At 46.6% G+C, this 20,283-nt stretch overlaps 1 pseudogene; it reads left to right on the top strand.

Annotated features, from left to right (window-relative positions):
- Positions 1-374: 374 nt before the first annotated feature.
- LOC136638050 (5S ribosomal RNA) lies at positions 375-494 on the top strand (annotated as a pseudogene).
- The last annotated feature ends 19,789 nt before the right edge of the window (positions 495-20,283 follow it).

Here is a 20,283-nt window from a genome sequence, read left to right as displayed (position 1 = left end):
AGTCTATGTTGCTCTTTTCAAAGCAATTTACAGTGCAGTCTACTTACAAGTAAGCCACATTGTTTTTGAGGGGGGCTTACAGCCCAGTCATGAGCTGCCCGGTACGTGGGGCTGCTGCGGCACTAAAAATACCTGCTGCAGCGTCCTGAGTGCATCAGGCAACTGCTCCTCAGGGGACATTTGTCGCCCCACAATGGGCCTACTCGACTCTGCGGCGGCTATTCAGCCAGTGCAGAATCAAGACACCTTGTGTTGGGCTACGAGGCCCGACACAGGGCTCTGGATTCGGCAGAGCAGAGCTCCGCCAGTCCCACCCCTTTCCACCCTGCTCCCTCCTCTGGCACACCTGCTTTCCCCCTTCCTCTTGCCTCCCCCCTGACAGCAACTGTTACCCTGCACATGCCCAATCTCATCTGATCTCGGAAGCTAAGCAGGGTCAGGCCTGGTTAGTACTTGGATGGGAGACCGCCTGGGAATACCGGGTGCTGTAGGCTTATACCAGAGTCTTTCGAGACTGAAGGTTGCCAACCCTTGCCTCCCCCCACGCTTCCGCTGCCCGGTGCTTCAGACAGAACACCTGGTGGCCTCTGACCAGTGCTAGCCCAGTCTGGGCTCACACTGAGCCAGCACCTACACTGGCCCCATGCTAATGGTTGCAGGCAAGCCTTACAGCATGTTTGTGACACTGCACACTGGTGGTGAGCTGGCAAACATTTGTTTGGATAAGGCCCTTAACTCCCACATAAGTGAGTATAGGATTGCACGATCCTCAGCATATTCGGCTGTCTCAGATCATCCAGTTGCCAAGTTTGGGCAAACTGGGCAAACAGCATACTTCGTTTTTTTCTCTCCAAATGACCACTGAACTGGTTATTTAAATAACTGGCGAAAAAGGAAATTCACATTCTTCTTCCTATAATTAATTCATTTATTTTGAATTCCAATTTGCACCATCCTAAGAATTCCCAATAGCAAAGGATCCAACTGATTAAAACATGCAATGCAATCAACATTATAACAGAAAGTGTTATATATTCTAATAAGATGTGACAAATTGCAGGGTTTTTTTGTATTTATATGCAGCCTGCTGCCATTTGGGTATTTCACTGTTATAAAACAAATTGAAGTCTACCTACAGTCCACAATAATGGACGGGTGTATAATATTGGGTAATGTCTCCTAATTGAGAAGCAGGCAGACCCTACCCATTATTGAACAGACTTTCCTTCGACTGCCTTTTTGTTCCATCATGTCAGCCTCGGCCAGATATGTCCTCAGATGAAATTACTTTTTGGCTTGGCATGTGCACACACAATGACAAAATATAGTGGTTCCCAAACTTGTGGGTCGCAAGCCACCAGGCGAACTGGAAAAGAAATAGGCAGCAACACGATTGGGACGATCGTGCTGCTGCTGGGATGGGAAGGGTTTTTTTAAACTTACCTGGGGGTCACTATGGCTCCGTGGAGGGTTTGGGGAACTTGCAACCCTTTCTGCAACCTTCTTGGCAGCTTCAAAGTCCTGTAACAAGGAAGAAAAAACCCAGTTTTCTGATGAAAACAAGAAGTAGTTTCCCCCCCCTTTTTTACAGCAGTTTGGAGTTGCAGGGAGGGCTGCAGGAGGAGGGGGGTGTCACAGGTTCCTCAGACCCTCTAGGGAGCCATAGTGATCCCCATGGTATGTTTAAGGGTAAGTTTAAATAACACTTCCCTCCCTGGCAGCAGTACAATTGTCTTGATCATATTGCTGCCCCCTCCCCTCCCCTCCCCTCCCCTTCCCCCTCCCCTGCAAATACTTACAGGATTCCCAAGTTTGAGTAGGACTTTGGGAACCACTGATATAGAGGAATCTGTTGTTCCTTTTTTAAGTGTTTTAATCTATTGGATGTGGTGTCCTCTAACATAAAAGAGCAAAATTTCACCCAATCCTGCCTTTCCCTATCTCTTGCAAACTGATTGTAGGGGCAGGTGGCTGTCTCATTCTTGGAGTATTTAATATTAGGAAAGAAAATGTGTGTGTGTGTGTGTGTGTGTGTGTGTGTGTGTGTGTGAGAGAGAGAGAGAGAGAGAGAGAGAGAGGTTTGTCTTTTGGGTTGGTTATACTGGACTGTGTCATTGGGCAGCCCAATCCTGAGCTGCCCAGAGCTGCGGGACCCGGCAGCTCCACAAAGGGCTCCTGCCTGTTCCAGGGCCTCCTGTGCTACCGCGGGAGGCTCCTCGGGAGAAGGTGACGTTTGTCCCCTTCCCCCAAGTAAGGGAAGCAGTAACGCAATGGGACTACTCACTTTAGCGGTGACTGCTTGGTCACCACTAAAGTGAAGGCGCTCGTGTAGGGCGTGCAGCCCTGCCCGAACGCTCTGGAACGCTCCGCAGACCCACCTCTCCCCTGCCTCCGGGAACACCCCCCACGCCCTCGACCATGCCTCCTCCCTCTCCGGAACTCCTCCCCCACCCCTCCGACCACATCCCCATTTCCCGTTGCGCAGCCCAGTGGTCACAGAGACCACCGAACCACAGAACATTAGCGCCCACCGTACGCTGGCTCAGCGCCGGCTGGAGCTGAGCCAGCTCCAGCGGGAGCCTGGTGGTAAGCCGCGCAAATGTGCCTTACGCCACGTTTGCAGCTGTGGTCTGCGCCACAGAGGCGCGGCGCGGACCACAAGATTGGGCTCTAATTTATTTAGAGGAGTTGCTTGGCACACTGTGTAATCCTATGCCTGTCTACTCAGAAACTCTAGCATAACTAGGCAGAGGGGCAGGGGGGTACAGGGCCTTGGGTACCACACCTGGGGAGGTGTCAGGAGACTTTCTGATGAGACCAGAGTTCCTTTTGGTTGCATCTGGAAGGTGTTCTGAGGTGTGGGGAGGTTTTGCTTAGCCTCCTCGACACTCAGAAGGCTTCCTGGAGGCCCCAGAAAAGCACTTCCAGTTTTAGTCAAAGACTCAGGGGCGTATGGGGGTGCCAAAAAATTATGTGCCCCCAGGTGCCAGATGTCCTAGCTACGCCAAGTAAGTCCCACTGAGTTCAATACTCCAGAAACATGCGTACAGGATGGCAGCCATAGTCACTTTCTGGGTTTGTTCACCATCAATGGACATCAATATATGTGTGTGTGTGCACCTTATTATCATCCCCATGAAAGATTCACTAATAGGATGGGGAAATCATTCTTCTTTCCCAATTTCAATCTCCCTTCCAAATGGAGTTCAGAGAGTAGATATAGCATTTTTCCAGAGGACTGAAACCAGCAAACAGAATTCTTGCCAGTTTTGCCATCTCTAAACATCAGACAACACACATCTGAGTAAGTGTATTTGTATTCATTCCAACAAAGGGAGAGATTCAGAAAGATTTGTGCTGAAGTCCTTAGCTGGTGTTATGGGAATAAACAAGGGGGGGGGAGAGTAAGAGAGCGAATCAAACTCCAAGCAACAAAAACAACTCTAGAGAAGGGAAGAAATTAATTTCCGAAATAATATAATGCCATTCCAGGCCTGGCTCTTACAACAACCCATCAAGTTAATTTAATTCCACAAACACCACCTCTCCAACAAAACGTTGTTTAAACCAACTCATTCTTTCATTACGCCGCTTAAGAACACCACGGAGTGATAAGAAATTTCTGCGATGACTTTCATGTGTCAGAATCCCTTCGGTTTCACTTCATTTTCCAGCCTGACATGGAATTAATGCGCGGCATTTGCATGTTGAAACACTATATTTAATTGTAAAAGTGATGTTGTTAAATTACCTTCCAATGAGTTTATTGTAAATGGTTCATTAAAGTTTTGAAAGCACTCGTTGCACGATTGCGTCCCTGCCCTGCTTTGATGCATGGCATCTTTGGCGGTTGGTTGGCACAAGAAGCTGCAGCGACTTGATGGACTGTTTTCCCCACCCGTCAGGGTTTGCCCTGCAAAGAACTGCCAAAGCTTCTGGCTCAGGGAACACGTCAGCACATTCATTTGCTTGCATGCATTATTTTCCCGTTTCTAATCGTCCCATAGCAGACGCACACATGTGAAGCATACAGCAGGGTGCTACGCTTAATTATAAGCTGAGACATCACCTTGTCATCAAAGATCCGTATACTTAAAACTATAGTTTTCCCAGTAGTAATGTATGGCTGTGAGAGCTGGACCATAAGGAGGACTGAGCAACGATGCTTTCAAATAGATGCTTTTGAATTATGGTGTTGGAGAAGACTTTTGAGAGTCGCCTGGACTGCAAGGAGATCACATCAGTCAATCCTACAAGAAATCAACCCTGACTGTTTACTGGAAGGACAGATACTGAAGCTGAAGCTTAAATACTTTGGTCATCTCATGAGAAGGGAGGATTCTTTAGAAAAGACCCTGATGCTGGGAAAAATTGAAGGCAAAAGGAGAAGGTGATGGCAGAGGATGAGATGTTTAGATATTGTTGCTGAGGCAACGAACATGAAATTGGACCAAGTCCAGAAATTAGTGGTAGACAGGGAGGCCTGGCGTGCTGTGGTCCATGGGGTCACGAAGAAAAGGACATGACTTAACGACTGAACGACAATGTGCTTTGAAGGTGAAATGCGGATTACTGAAATAGGGCTGCAACTGAGCCAGAAGATAGCATGATCTATTGGTGATTTACATGTGATCTTTCACATGTAATGTGGCAGTATTAAACTGCCACTGAATTGGAGGGTCTCCAGGTAGACTCAGGAGGGTCTCCAGGTTGATTCAGAGGGCAGTCCTTGGCTCACGTGGTTGTATTTTCAATGAATACAGTATAGTGCCTCAAATGCTTTAGGAAGGTGGCTATTGTCTTGACCCAAGCACTGGTGGTCCTGGCCACCCTGCCGCCCCATGGGGTGAGGTGCTGCCCCCCGGGACCAGAAGTAATTGTGGTGATGTCATCTGGAATCACGCTGATAGTGTGAGCTCGCAGCCACTACTGGCGTGACACCACGTCAATCTGAGGGGCGCCTGCTTCTTCCCCTTTAAAAACAGGTGGTGGCGGTGCCTCTGCAGGTGTAGTGCCCCAGGGCGTTTGCACTCCTTGGCCCATTCCACCAGGTACACCAGTGGATCAAGGGCAAGTCAACGCTGATGCAACTGCATCTTTCTTTGGGGCATCAAGTGGTGGAGATGGTGGGCTTCCCGATAGCCTCAGGATTTCATTGCCTACCAAAGACAAAGAGCTGCTCAAAGAGCAGAGCGAGTCAAAGGATGTTTTTGACAAATGAGATTGGCACCTGGTGGACACAAAGATATACCAGGCATTAGAACTCCAACTTATTGATGAGTAGAAATGAAGCAGAGTTGAGCATTGCAGAGAGGTTTCTTCCAGGTGCATACACACTCCCAGAGAACTCATAATCTATGCCATGAAATGTGAAATGGGGCATCCCTCCAGATAGAACAATGTGGCTAATTAAAATGTTCCTTGTGCTTTTTGCCTGTCAATGCTGGTTTCTTTTTTTTTTTTTTTTCTGTTGGCATGTCACTGGTGACTTATGATATGACATGGTTCCTTTTCCAAACCCAATATTTTAATGGGCACAGTGTTTTCCTTGTAATGAAGCTGAACTCTCAACAGGGCCATCTGGCAGTGGCTGCTATTCAAAGCCATTGCCGTTAAATAGCTGGCTCCTGGGTTTCTCTAAACACGTGATTGTCATCTAAATAGATGCTCAGTCCATAGATGCTAAATCTATGGTCAATAGATAATGGTCATAGATGCTAAATCTCAGTCAATAGATGCTAAAATATCCATAGCCATAGCTGTGTGGGATAAAGATCCATTGTTACAAAACCAAATACTAAAGCAAAGATTGGCACAAAGGTTGTACATGTAGATTGCTGACTTTATTGCATCTGAAGTTAATGGCTCAATCCCATGGGCCATTTGCAACAGTGGAATCATCATTCCGCTATCACCAAAGGTCCTAAAACGGTGCGCGAAGTGTACTGCCACTGGGTCAGTCCAAGCCACTGCTGCAATGGGGCAGCAACATCAGAATCATGCTGCCACAGACCCCGGGCATGAAGAGACTTATGCCTCCTCAGGCCTCCTGATCGCCCAACTCACCATAGCGTACAGTGTGTGCCTGCATGGAGATAAGATTGGGCTGTTTCTCTCAAGAAAAGTATGGAAAAGAAAACAAGGCTCCATGCCTATATGAAACGGGTCATGTCTTGATAAATGACACTGACTCTTCTCATAAGGGACAAACTACATGTTATGACAAATGCATAATTTGACTCTGGGTTTTTGTGTGTGTTTTGTTAATAGTGTGCTATGTTGTGTAGGTTTTAGGCCGTTTCCAATTCTTGCCAGGTGGGAAGGTCTGTCTAGGTACCAGTGATTTTCAACCTTTTTCATCTCGTGGTACATTAGGATGGCACTAAAATGGTCAAGGCACACAATCAGATTTTTGACAATTGACAAGGCACACCACACTGTTGGTGGGGGGCTCACATCCTCAATAGCCCTACTAATAAATGACCCTCTCCCAAATTCCTGCAGCACACCTGGAGACCATTCATGGCACACCAGTGTGCCAAGGCACAGTGGTTGAAAATGACTGCCCTATACATTTTCCAGATAGGAACCTTTGCTGCATGTTGACAAACCTACAAACGGGGTTTTTTTATTTTTACTTCTTCTGGGTGAACTCAGTTTCCCCCTTACTTCATTCTTGAATGACAGACACATCCTTGTTTCTGAATTCAGCATTGATTTCCTTCCTCTTGACCCCCTAATCCCACATTTCAAGTTGACTATCTGCCTTTCATAATTTTTGTCAAGTACCTTGGAGGATCCTCCAACTAAATTTTCTTTAACCCGAACAGCTGCTCTGGAGAGTGGGGAGGTGACTTGGAAACATCACAAATGTTACCAAGGATGATCCAATGACACATATACATTCACATACATAGGCACCCAAAGCAGGCATGTCTGTGGCTCTTGGTTGGGCTGTACACACCCTGAAGACAGGTAAGAGTGACTCCAAGTCCAAATATCAACCAGAAATAATTTGCTGAGGGAATTAATATAATTGGCAGAAAATGCACATGGGGGAGGGGGATGGAGGAGAGAAATAGAATAATAAACTACAGTCACCCATGCCTATCTAATGCTAAACAATTGGTACCATGAATGGACATGAATGAGTGGGAAAGTGCTGTCTAGACTAGCTGGGCTGATCAGCTCTGGAGTGGGAAGGCTGAGGAAAGGCAGCCTGCTGAAGAATCAGAAGAGAGTGCCAGGATGGGGGAACAGTGAAGGAAAATGAATGATAAATCACTTTATGCATTCAGAACAGGTTTCATCCCAGGGGCAAGCGAGACTCCTGAGAAAAGGAAGGTTAAAAGGAGGGGAAGAGATAACTGAAGGTAGGGCAATGGATGGATAATACTTGAGTCTGAAGCTCAGGAGGATCCCAGGGAAGATGTCTGTGTGGGTCACCATCAGTCAGGAAGGATGGACTAGAGAGCAGAGGGCTCTCTGGAGCACAGCTAGCTCTCACTCCTTGGCTTGGCAGCAGCACATGTGAAAAGGATCAAGATGTCTTAGGGCATCATTGGCTGAACATGAGCCAGCAGTGTGATGCAGATGCAAAATGATGATGATGATGATGATGTAATATTGGGCTGCATTAGTGGAGGCATAGAGTCCAGTAAAGTAACAGTTTACATAGGAGGCATAGAGAAGTAACAGTTCCACCCTATTCTACACAGATCAGACCCCACTTGGAATGCTGCATCCAGTTCTGGGGCATCACGTTTTAAGAAGGGACACTGACAAGCTGGGGCAGGTTTAGAGGAGGGGGGTAAAGATGGCAAACGGTCTGAAATCTAAGTCCTTTGAGGAATTGTAAAAAGAGCTTGGTATGTTTCACCTTGAGAAGGGAAGACGATAAGTATCTGAGGACTGTCACGTAGAAGGCGGAGAGGACTGACTCTCTGTGGCTCCCAAGAGCAGAACTAGAACCAATGGGTTGGAACTACAGGAAATAGACATGAGGATGTATTTTTCAGTAGTGCGGCGCTTCCCAAGGTGTCGGTCACAATGCACTGGAGGGTCGCAAACTGGGCCCTCCTACCCACTTGCCTTGCACCCAGTAAGAGCCATTTCAAAAGCATTATCACTTACTGGATCCTCCTGAAGTCTCTGCTAGCCAGCAACCCACTCTGCACTCTTCTGCAGGCCTCAGAATGGCCCTCAGAAACCTCCTGAAGCCACTTCTGTTTTGCTTCCAATAACTGGAAGTGGTTTACGGAGAATTCTGAGGGCCGTACTGAGGCCCGCAGAGACCTGTAGAGTGGGTCATCGGGCCAGCAGAGACCCTCAGCACCACCAGGAATATTGTGACCCAGTGCAGAGGACAAGGTGGGTTGTGATGCTGCAAGTTTGGGAACGCTGCAGCAGTGGAAATTTCCATGCAGTTGCAGACTCTCCTTTGTTGGAATTTCCAAGTAGAGGCTGGATAGCCACCCATCAGGGATGCTGTAGCAGTTCCTCTGCTACACTGATGGACTACATCTTGCTTGGACTAGATGACCTACAAGATGTTTCCCAACTTTTAATAATGGAGGGGCACCCATCAATGCTGTGCTTAGGCCTTTTGGCTATAAACAGGTTTCTCTGAGCTCCATGCTTAAGAGACATTTGCATCTGACCAAAACTTGTTAGTCCAATTGTGCACCACACCGATGGTTCAGATTATGTACCCCCCCGATTTATCCTCTTCTCACAAAGAGCCCGATCCTATGCATGTCTATTCAGAAGTAAGTCCCGTTAGAGTCAATGGGGCTTACTCCCAGGAAAGTGTGGATCGGATTGGGCTGTTAGGCTGGAATTTTGCTTGTAGTTTTGTGTGTGGACAAACTGCATTCAAATCAGTATAGGATACAGTGACGGATAACCATGGGCAGGATTTCAGCCAGCCTTACCATTATTTATTGTCCATAGAGTGGATCGTTTCTTACACCAATATGTAATTTCAAGGCTCATTTTTTCATATCAGCATCAAAACCTGACATATGGATGTCAGCAGGATTGTCAGTAATTGATGATAATGTAGTACAGAGCTGCTGCTTGTATGGATTCATTGATTTGACAGCAGCTCTCAAAATCTTTACCCAGATGTCAGCACAAGAATACATGCCAAGGGCAGATAGACCATGGCGCCATTTCATTGATAAACTTGGGCCTTGCGAAGGCTGCAGTCAGCAAATGAATAATTAGGCTTGTCGTACTCATACAAGTGTTGTGACTGTTTATACTTTATGTTAAATTCGGTTTGGTATATACAATTACATTGCTCATAATGCCATGAAATAAATCCAAGGTTTTCAGGCTCAGGTGACATTTCTGCTTCTTAGTGTTTTTGCTGAAAGTTTATGTTACTGATCAGAGTTCCACTTCCCTACTGAGTGAAGGAAGCAAATTGTGAAAGCACACTAAATACTCAGGTGCTGTAGAATAAAATATGAAAATTAACACACTTATCCCCTGTAAGTAGGCAGCAGGGAGGCGCAAGGCAATGTAGACCGTCCTTGAGATTATAGCCAATGGTTTGATTTAGTATAAAGCAACTTTATCCATCTATACATGGATTCTGCTTGCAGTACTCTTCTTACGGTCATAATGTTTGCTCTCCATGCTGCAGGGATGCAGAGAGGCATTTGTACAGGGAAGATTCACAGTAAAGTTCAAAACCCTGCTATTGGATATAACCAAGATAGAAATGAAATGCAGTTTTAATAGCATTTATTGTGCTAAGAGGGCAGTGGTTCCCAAAATTTTTATCACCAGGACACACTTTTTAAAACAACATTCTATTGGGACCCACCTAGCTTCATGATACTAGGAAAAACGTTTCACTTTGCCAGCTGCTCAAGCCTCTGTTTTTATCCTTTTTACAACGGTGGTGGGGACGGATGGATGGACAGATGGACGGATGACTGCCTTTTGGAGCATTGTTGAGCTCCACGTTCACTGGATTGCAACCCTTCAGCCTGCTCTATGAAGTGGACCAAGGTACAGTCTCCTACGCATGAGTAAACACACACACTTGGCTCCATTTTACTTTCCATAGGGCTCAATACATTTTTCTTATCAACTACCAGCTTGTCAGTTTCGCGACCCACCAAAAGTCAGGTTGCGGCCCACTGGTGGGTCCTAACTCACAGTTTTGAGAACTGCTGAAGTAGGGAATTGGCCTGCTGTCACTCCCACATAAATTCCATGTATTGTTGCTGCCCATAGATGAAAATGAGATGAGTGCTACAGAGGTTCCCATCATTCTTTCTTCCTTGATAGATTCACCAGAATTTATCCTGCAGGTTGATAAGATCTATGTAAGAGAAAATGGGTATTGGAAGAGCAAAATGGATCAAAGTGGAAAGACGGCAGGCAAGCCCTGAAGCAGGTTAATTTAGGAAGAATAATTTCTTACATAAGGATCTGAGAAACTAAAGTAGGGAGGAGAGGGAGAAAGGAGCAGGAATGAAAATGCAAAAGGCAAAGGGAGGCAGTATGGAGGTGAGGACCTTGCATTTAGCGCTTGAAGCAGCTGGGATTGGATTCATTTGTGAATGTAGAGAGACGCCTCTTCGGCCCGCACCGAAAGGAGAACTGTTGCGCATTCTTTGATGAAAATGTAATTGCTCACTTCTCCAAAAGGTATTAAATGCCCCAAATGTCAACTTTTATGCTTGTTCTTGCCTTTTGTTTAACCAAAAGTAATTATGTTTGCATCAGATTAAGCACTGGATTTTATTCTTTTGCAGCATAAAGAACTCTGTCTCTCCATTTATTGCCGTTTGGTCCTTGTTTCATTATCCAGCGTGTACCCAAATTGACTTTTGCATACAGTTTTATTTGATGTTTGTAAAAAGTGCCAAACTGAGAGCTGTGGAAATGATTCCCCCCCCTAATTAAAAGGTTAGGTAGATCCTAGGAAATAGCAATTGAATATATGGTCCCCAGCAGATCCTAACAAACTTTTAAAAGTGCAACGTTTTTACAGCCTCTACTGCTCTTAGGCACATCCTGCTACAGCAGGGGTGGGCAACCTACAAGCTGCACCTGCTGACATTCTACACAATTGTTAAAGGTCCAGGCTCCCTAAAATTGAAAGTTTGCCCACCCCTGTTGTTGGCAACCTTCAGTCTCGAAAGACTATGGTATCGCGCTCTGAAAGGTGGTTCTGGAACAGCGCCTAGTGTGGCTGAAAAGGCCAATTTGGGAGTGACAATCCCTTCCACACCGGGAGCAAGTGCAGTCTGTCCCTGGCCTGTCTCCCTGGCTATGGGCCTTCCTTCTTTGCCTCTTAGCCTCAGTCTGTTGGCCAAGTGTCTCTTCAAACTGGTAAAGGCCATGCTGCACAGCCTGCCTCCAAGCGGGCCGCTCAGAGGCCAGGGTTTCCCACCTGTTCAGGTCCACTCCTAAGGCCTTCAGATCCCTCTTGCAGATGTCCTTGTATGGCAGCTGTGGTCTACCGGTAGGGTGCTTTCCCTGCACAAGTTCTCCATAGAGGAGATCCTCTGGGATCCGGCCATCATCCATTCTCACGACATGACCGAGCCAACGCAGGCGTCTCTGTTTCAGTAGTGCGTACATGCTAGGGATTCCAGCACGTTCCAGGACTGTGTTGTTTGGAACTTTGTCCTGCCAGGTGATGCCGAGAATGCGTCAGAGGCAGCACATGTACAGCATCACAAAGTGGAAAAATCCAGTCTTTCTCAAATTGGACTCCTACCCCATAGAATCCTATATAGATGAAGTGAACCAATCAAGGGATCCTCCTTTGTTAGTTGAGGTTACCTGCTCAGTTCTTCCTTTCCCTTCCCACTCAGTTGAGGATAGGGGTCGGTGTGTGTGTGTGTGTGTGTGTGTGTGTGTGTGTGTCTGTTTTCTCACAAAAAAGCTCTTAGAAGGTAGCTGTTATCACCAGGCAAGAAATCCATTGTTCCAGCAGGAGCTGATAAGCTCCCTTTGAATTTTGGAGCTGTAAAATCTCCATTTGGATTTAAGGGGAAAAAAAGAAGTGTCTGTAACTCACATTCCGGAACAGACTCACAATCGAATCCTAACTACAGAAGTCCCCTGCACTAATGCTGCAGCAGCAGTTTGGGCTACACTGCATCCCAGAGGGGAATTTTGGTTGCTTGAGGTCTCCTCAAGGTAAGCCCAGCTTGTCCCGGGGGAAACCCCAGCAGCCTCAACAGGCCAACTCAGTCCTGCACCAGCTATACAGCTGGCATACATCTGCATGGATCTGTGTCAAGGGATCAGGCCTGGGGGGGTGAGATAGCATATGGCACACACCAGTGCCACCAAACCCGCTTCCCAATTTGCTCACTTCCTGCCCCAGTCACCACTCTCCCCCTGCCCTGTTCCACTGCCCCAAATTGGGTCACTTTGGAAACAGCTCCCACCCACTGCTGCTTCCGATTGATCCAAAATTGGATCGCTTTGGAAGCAGCTTCTGCCCACCACTGCTTCCAGTTGGCCCGAAATTGGCGCCATGCAGATGGCAGCACATGTGCCTTGCTCTTTCCCCACCCTTGCAGCTCCTGGCTCCATCCTCTCCCCTGTCTCGTTCCAGAATGGCCTGCTGTGGATGGGGCAGCAGTGGGTGAGAGTCGGAGAACACTGTGGGCTGGGTGCGTGCTCCCTCCTTCCTCTGGCTGACCTCCCAGGTGCCTATTCTGCACAACCACTAGAGGTACAAGAGCCCTATCCACTTGTGCAGAAGTAATAGATTTTTTTTTCTTTGCCTGGCTCCATCTCAGCTAAGAGCAGGAAAAAAAAAATGAGTGAGGGACCCTGCAAAATTAGACAGGGGCTCCGTAAATGTGTTTCCAATTGGGTCCCATGGCTCCTAAGGCCAGCCCTGAGCATCGATGTTTTATTCAATGGAGTGATTAAGCCCTCCTGGCTTGTGATCTGATGTCTCTTGCAAATAGTCCAGCACATAGCCATGTTACTAGGCTGGCCCATGCTCTCTTGGCAGGTGCTTAGCACTGAGTACGCATGTGTAGATGCAGGTCTCCTGCACACCTCGAAATAAAAGGAAAAGAAAATATTGACCATATAACAGTTTTGACCATGTGCAGAATTGCTTGTCATCTGCCAGTTTTGTGCCTGCTTGCACTTTGTGGGGAGAAAGCTGGTTGTCTCCATTTCCACCCTACTTGCCTCCTGTCAGGTTCCACTGCCCTGCACCACCTCATCTCTGTCTTCTCTCTGTCCTGGTGCTTTCTCCAGATGGCACTGTGCCTGTCTCTTCACCCACTTTCTTATCCTGTAGGCAAGAGGTGCAAAAGATAGCAAGGCGAGGAAATGGCAGGTGGACTGCTGCTGTATATCAAAGGAAAAAGCAAACCAGAAATGATTGCCGCAACCACACAATTGCTTTTCCAACACAGGCATTTTCTATTATGACAAATGGCATAAGAGGCCTGAAGGTGTCCCTCATCCACTTCCACATTACATGACCTAAGTGGCTTTGTGCTATCAACACATGCACAAAGAATTAAAAAGAATTTCCGGTATGAGTTCTGGATGGATGGATATGAGTTCTGGAAGAACAAATTAGAGACCATCCTTACTGCACTTTGTGACTGACACTATGCACCAAGCACTGAGAGGTTTGCACAACTCTACTTCGTGATTACTTGGTTTGATACACAGAGTGATCCGGCTTGTATTACAAATGTAATGCCATTTCCCCCAATTCTATTCCAGCTTGGTATGTTGAATGAGAAATTGCGCGATGTAATTGCGCTCAATGTAAATTGCTGAACTGCTGAATGCATTCAGCAGACAACGCAGCCAAAACCAACCTGCTTTGTAGGTTCAGGCACTCAGCTCGTGGTCACCCTTTCCTGATGAAACTTTCACTGATTGCTGTGAACTATGTGATCAGACCACCCAAACACGCACCCTTTTATCTGTTTGATCTTCACTATCTGGGTACATTCTTTTGATATTTAACTTTAATTTTTTGTAAATATTTAACAAATGTAATGTTTATTAACAGACTGGCGAGGGAGGGACGGTGTGTGTAGTAGGTTTCATGCTTTAAAAATTGGTCACTTGTGTTTAATAAAGTGGCCCGAGTTAAACCCAACCTGCAGTCTGGTGTCTTCATTGGGACATGACTGAGACATGCAAAATTATGCAGAGGATGGACAGAGTGGAGAAATAGATGCTCTTTTCCCTCTCACATAACACCAGAACCAGGGGATATCTGCTAAAATTGAGTGTTGGGAGAGTTAGAAAATGTTTCTTTACTCAGCATGTAGTTAGTCTGTGGAACTCCTTGTCACAGGATATGGTGATGGCATCTGGCCTAGGTGCCTTTAAAAGGGGATTGGACAAATTTCTGGTGGAAAAGTCCATCACAGGTTATGAGCCATGATGCGTATATGCAACCTCCTGATTTTAGAAGTAGGTTACCTCAGAATACCAACTGCAAGGATGGCACCAGGATGCAGGTCTCTTGTTGTCTTGGTGGGCCACTGTGAGATACAGGAAGCTGGACTAGATGAACCTATGGCCTAATCGAGGGGGGCTCTTCTTATGTTCTTATGGAGAGCGTGCAAGGGTAAATAGAATGCCAGATGCAGGGGAATGGCAGTGAGATGCAAGTATCTTGTGGTCTTGCGTGCTCTCTAAGGCATCTGGTGGGCTGCCGTGAGATGCAGAAAGCTGGACTAGATGTATTTTTAAAGAGGGAAGTTGAGTGACCAAGTGGTTCTTTACCATGGCTATCCCACATCAGGTCTCATTTCTGGTTATGTTTATTTGGAGGGAACATCTGAATGTCTGAATAGCTGATGCTGAAATAGGTAAAGACAACCAACAATGTCCATGAAGCATTACACTTCTGATGCGAGCACAATTCATGTGATATTTCCACCGTAAAAATGTGTGAGATTCCCCACCATGCTTGCAGAGGGTCTGTGTATCTGAATTCTAGCCACATCTGACATAGGCAGTCACCATAGGTAGACAAGAAAGGCAGTTATTTTCAACACCACATCTCACTTGTACCAGCTCCAGTCATTTCTGCCTGTGGTGGTTCCTTTCCCATTTTAACTCTTGCCCACTAAGAAGCAGAAAAGCTCATTGCTTATTGCACATAGGCCACTGGTGTTAAATAACTTTCAGTTGCTGTAGATTTCAGATGGATTAGTAAAAGTAACCTTAAGGCCAAAGGCTCTATATCCCATTACCCTTGTGTTACCCAAATCCCTTGGCTATAACTCTTTTAAAGAAAACACATTTTGAAGCAGAAATAGCCCACACTTGATGGCCTTGTTGGATACGTATCATGAGCCAGAGGATCACTGCTCATATAAATGTTTCTGGGTATGGCCTCACTTGTTGAAGGATTGATGGAGGTAACAAAATACTTTGGAATACTTCCCTATAACTGAGACCCCGAAATTTGGTACACATGCAGTCCATGGCATCTGTTTTGCCAGAAAAATCTGATAATGGGACCACTATACTTCTCTCCCCCAAAGAGGGTGACAAGAAATAAACCATGGTTAAGGTGTTTCCAAATTAAGAAAAGATCTGGCACTGAATATATGTAGAGACCTGGAGGGCTTCCCCAGGCCTCAGAATGTCTTGTTGCATTGGCATCCTTCAGTCTTGGAAGACTATGTTATTGCGTTCTGAATGGTGGTTCTGGAACAGAATGTCCTCTCCAGAGTGCGAAGCCTGGGTCCATTAGATATGGAGGATAGACTGTTTCCCATGCAGCAAATCCCCCCTCTCCATGTCACTGAAATGGTCCAATGGAAAGGCAGAAGCCAATACAGTTGGTTCCAGTGGCGTCGCAGGAATTGCCAGAATGTGACTGTGTTCAGCCATGAACTGCCTCAGGGACTCTGGCTCCGGATTTTGCCTCGAAGTTGACTCCTGAAGCCTTTTCCGTAACTGGATGTAGCCACAAGGCAGTGGAGGTTTGGGATCAGAGTTTTCCTTCTCTCAGATGAGCTGCCTTCCCAGGCTATAGAGTCCCATCTACCCAGTGGTTGTTTAGTCGCCTCTTACGACAAGTACAGCCAAACTGAGGGCCTATTCTTAACCCCCAGCCCCCGGGGTGACATCCTGAATGTCAAGACTTGCACGTGAATTGGATTAAAGTGAAGGAGAGGTGCGCATAGTCAGCCTCACTCTCTCTTCCCAGATTCCATCTTGCTCCAATGGCAGGAGAAAAGTTGAGACGGTTGGAGATGGGCTGGGCGCAGTGGTTGACCAGGGCGTCTTTCGTGTCTTGCCGTGCTCTTAGTGTACCACGTTGCTTGCAGAAACTGCCTTCATGACCGTTGGTCCTATTCTAGTAGGTCTCATCCACTCAATCCACCATAGTCTGTCTTCACATGCTCGGGATAGACAAGTTCCAATCACGCCGAGGGTCAATGACCTGATGGCTACCCTCAACTTGGTTTGGCCAGCATGCTACAGCTACTGGGAGCCACAGGTGGTGACCAAAGGTGGACGAGCTGCTCTAAAAGGACACAACATGCCCCTACACCAGAGGTACTACCCCTCCCTGAACACCCCATACAAGAATGTCTTATCTGGCATAAATATGTCACTTTTTCAGCCATAAAGGCCATTCTGAAGCCTACAGAGGCAGTAGGCAGATGTGCGCTGCCTCTGTAGGCTTCAGAAAGCCCAGAGGTGACTAGAGCACAGCTTTGGTTGCCTCCAGCAGGCTCAGGTGGGGCCAAGTTGGGCTTCTCATGGGTCTGGGGGACCCATGTTGAGCCAGCTCTGTGGATTAATAACCCATGGATTTGGAAGCCCCACCTGTATTTAATCTGTATTAATCTTCTTTCAAATGTTAATATTTAGTGCTAAAGGATGTCCCTTAACTCCCTTTAAGTAGGCCCCCTCAAAACCATAGGTCCATGCAAATTGGCCCCACTGCCCCCCCCCATTTTGTCCTGAGTAGCAGCCAGAAATGATAAGCTATGCTTTCAGAATATAAACTGAAATTACTAACGAAGACCATAGCACATATGTCCTTTCCAAGAATGTGGCAGTATATGTACACACGCTGCAAATTTCAAAATACAATGAAATAATGTACTTGCGGAACTGATTGGTAACTATAGGATATATGTTTGGTATCTGAAGAAGAAATCCAAGCTTGGGCACTGCCACGTAAAGAGTTAACATTCATTAAATCCAATTGAAAAACTGACTTTTGCTTGGTTGGTTTATTTTTAAAGCAGGGCACATGTTTGGTTTCTTCTTTTCTTTCACAGAGGTCACCTTCTTGAATTCCCACAAGGATTCATTAGCAGTCCAACAACTCTGAAAATCATTGAGCACAATGGTAAAACCCAGATCATGAGCTATGGCCAAGCATTCATTGCTGTTCATTATGCTGTTTCTTAAACACAATTCTTCAAACTTATTTGTGACTGCAGCACTTTCTCCAAATGGGCTCACAGCCTTCTTTTCAATTCCAAAGCACAAACTTCAGGGATACTTGAATGTGCTCAAAAGTGCTCGCAGGAGGACTCATTTTCATTTTAGAACACTATGGAATTTCTTCACTCACTGGAGCTGTAGGAGTAGTTTCAGCCTTGAAGGGCTAAGAGTGCCCCCTGCTGGCTGAAAACTAAAATAGTAATTAGCAATGGAGAGGGCACATGCACATTTTACTTTAGGTTTGTTCTGCCAGATTCCCACTCCAAGCCTCACTTAGGGAACTTATGCCCACTCTAAGCTAATTAGCTCCCCTTTCGTTCCCCAACAACGGCCCCAGTTCTCTACAGCAGCACTGCTAGACTCCACCACCAGGATAGCTTGCCTGTTTAAACTGCAGGGTCCCAGTTCCTAAGGCAGCAGTCCTTCCCAGTATAGCAGCACACCTCAGCTCTCCAGCTCTCCGCAGCCTGTTTGAGTAGTCCGTTAGTCACAAAGTCAGTCAGAGTATCCAGGGCAAAGTCCAAAGTCAATAAACCAAGTCACAGTCCGAGGTCAGATTCCAAAGTCAATAAACCCAGTCAGTCTTGTCTCGTGCCTCCAACCTGCACTCCTTCTACAACCCACCAACCCTTCCTTCCTCAGGTGCTCCTTATATCCCTGAGGGCCCTATTGCCTTCAAGTGGCTGCAGCTGTGCAGCACACTCTGCTGGATGCCCAGGCCCTACCCTTAAAGGGGCCACTGCTGACACCACATCTATCTCCTTGCCAGATCTTCTGCGATTCCAATACAAGGTTCTTGAGTGAAATGTCAGAAGCATCAACAGCTTCCATCAATGGAGTGAAGACACATAATACAGCCCTTTTGCTGAAGCTACGTGAGCAGGTCTGATAGAATCTATGTGACCGGGAGACTATGTAGAACCTTAGCAAAGCTGCTCTGAGCTCTGCAAACATCTATTTAAAGAAATAAAAACAGAAGAGATTAGAGCCCCAATCTTACTCACACCATCCTACATGATTCAGCCACACTATTGGACCATCAGCTACGACCAATGGGGGGGGGGAATATTTTTTACTTACCTCTCTGTAGGCCACCTGGCTGTCAATTTGTCTGCTCAGATTATTTTGCTGGCATGAGTCCAAGGAGAGGCAGGCAGAATGCTAGGCCAGGACGATGGGGATAGGATCCTGGTGTGCGCTGCTGCTGAGATTCACCCCTTCCCACACCTCTGATCCCCTGCCCTTCCTGGTTCTGCCCTGAACCTCCATGAACTACTTCTGTCATCACTTTATCTGCACCAGCATGGCATCCAGGAGCCACTGGTGTGTGCCAGGGATCTCTGACCATTTCTGCAGTAGAAGTACCATTTACAACATCATAAGAAGACTTGTGGCAGCAGATCAGGAGCTCAGCTGCCGTAAGCCCTCCATACAATTGAGCTGCCTGACATTCCCTTAACTTGAGGAGACCTCTGTGACTCCCCCCCCCCCCCACTGCAGGATGCAGTACATGCCTCCTTGGCATGGCTGTATCAGAGCTGGACAGTTGGATAGGACAGGGCCCTTAGTAACACAGGTAGTCCTATCAATTTTCATGATACTCTTTTTGTTTGAGTGTTTATTACACAAATGTGGCCATGTGACAGCAAACCTATCCATTTGTGATTATTGTAAGAACATAAGAACATAAGAACAGCCCCACTGGATCAGGCCATAGGCCCATCTAGTCCAGCTTCCTGTATCTCACAGCGGCCCACCAAATGCCCCAGGGAGCACACCAGATAACAAGAGACCTCATCCTGGTGCCCTCCCCTACATCTGGCATTCTGACTTAACCCATTTCTAAAATCAGGAGGTTGCGCATACACATCATGGCTTGTACCCCATAATGGATTTTTCCTCCAGAAACTTGTCCAATCCCCTTTTAAAGGCGTCTAGGCTAGACGCCAGCACCACATCCTGTGGCAAGGAGTTCCACAGACCGACCACACGCTGAGTAAAGAAATATTTTCTTTTTTCTGTCCTAACCCGCCCAACACTCAATTTTAGTGGATGTCCCCTGGTTCTGGTATTATGTGAGAGTGTAAAGAGCATCTCCCTATCCACTCTGTCCATCCCCTGCATAATTTTGTATGTCTCAATCATGTCCCCCCTCAAGCGTCTCTTTTCTAGGCTGAAGAGGCCCAAACGCCGTAGCCTTTCCTCATAAGGAAGGTGCCCCAGCCCCGTAATCATCTTAGTCGCTCTCTTTTGCACCTTTTCCATTTCCACTATGTCTTTTTTGAGATGCGGCAACCAGAACTGGACACAATACTCCAGGTGTGGCCTTACCATAGATTTGTACAACGGCATTATAATACTAGCCGTTTTGTTCTCAATACCCTTCCTAATGATCCCAAGCATAGAATTGGCCTTCTTCACTGCCGCCGCACATTGGGTCGACACTTTCATCGACCTGTCCACCACCACCCCAAGATCTCTCTCCTGATCTGTCACAGACAGCTCAGAACCCATCAGCCTATATGTGAAGTTTTGATTTTTTGCCCCAATGTGCATGACTTTACACTTACTGACATTGAAGCGCATCTGCCATTTTGCTGCCCATTCTGCCAGTCTGGAGAGATCCTTCTGGAGCTCCTCACAATCACTTCTGGTCTTTACCACTCGGAAAAGTTTGGTGTCGTCTGCAAACTTAGCCACATTGTGAATGTGACTGCTCCCAAATCTAGGTAACAGACAATGTTGACACTTGTATGCATTTGAAAGAAGTACATCTACGAGTAAAGATAGGGACATACACAGGCAACACAAATTGTAAGGATCAAAACTGAG

The sequence above is a fragment of the Tiliqua scincoides genome, chromosome 1 (genome assembly GCF_035046505.1).
Source record: "Tiliqua scincoides isolate rTilSci1 chromosome 1, rTilSci1.hap2, whole genome shotgun sequence".
Classification (NCBI taxonomy): Eukaryota; Metazoa; Chordata; class Lepidosauria; order Squamata; family Scincidae; genus Tiliqua; species Tiliqua scincoides.
This window is presented reverse-complemented; position numbering and strand designations above follow the sequence as displayed.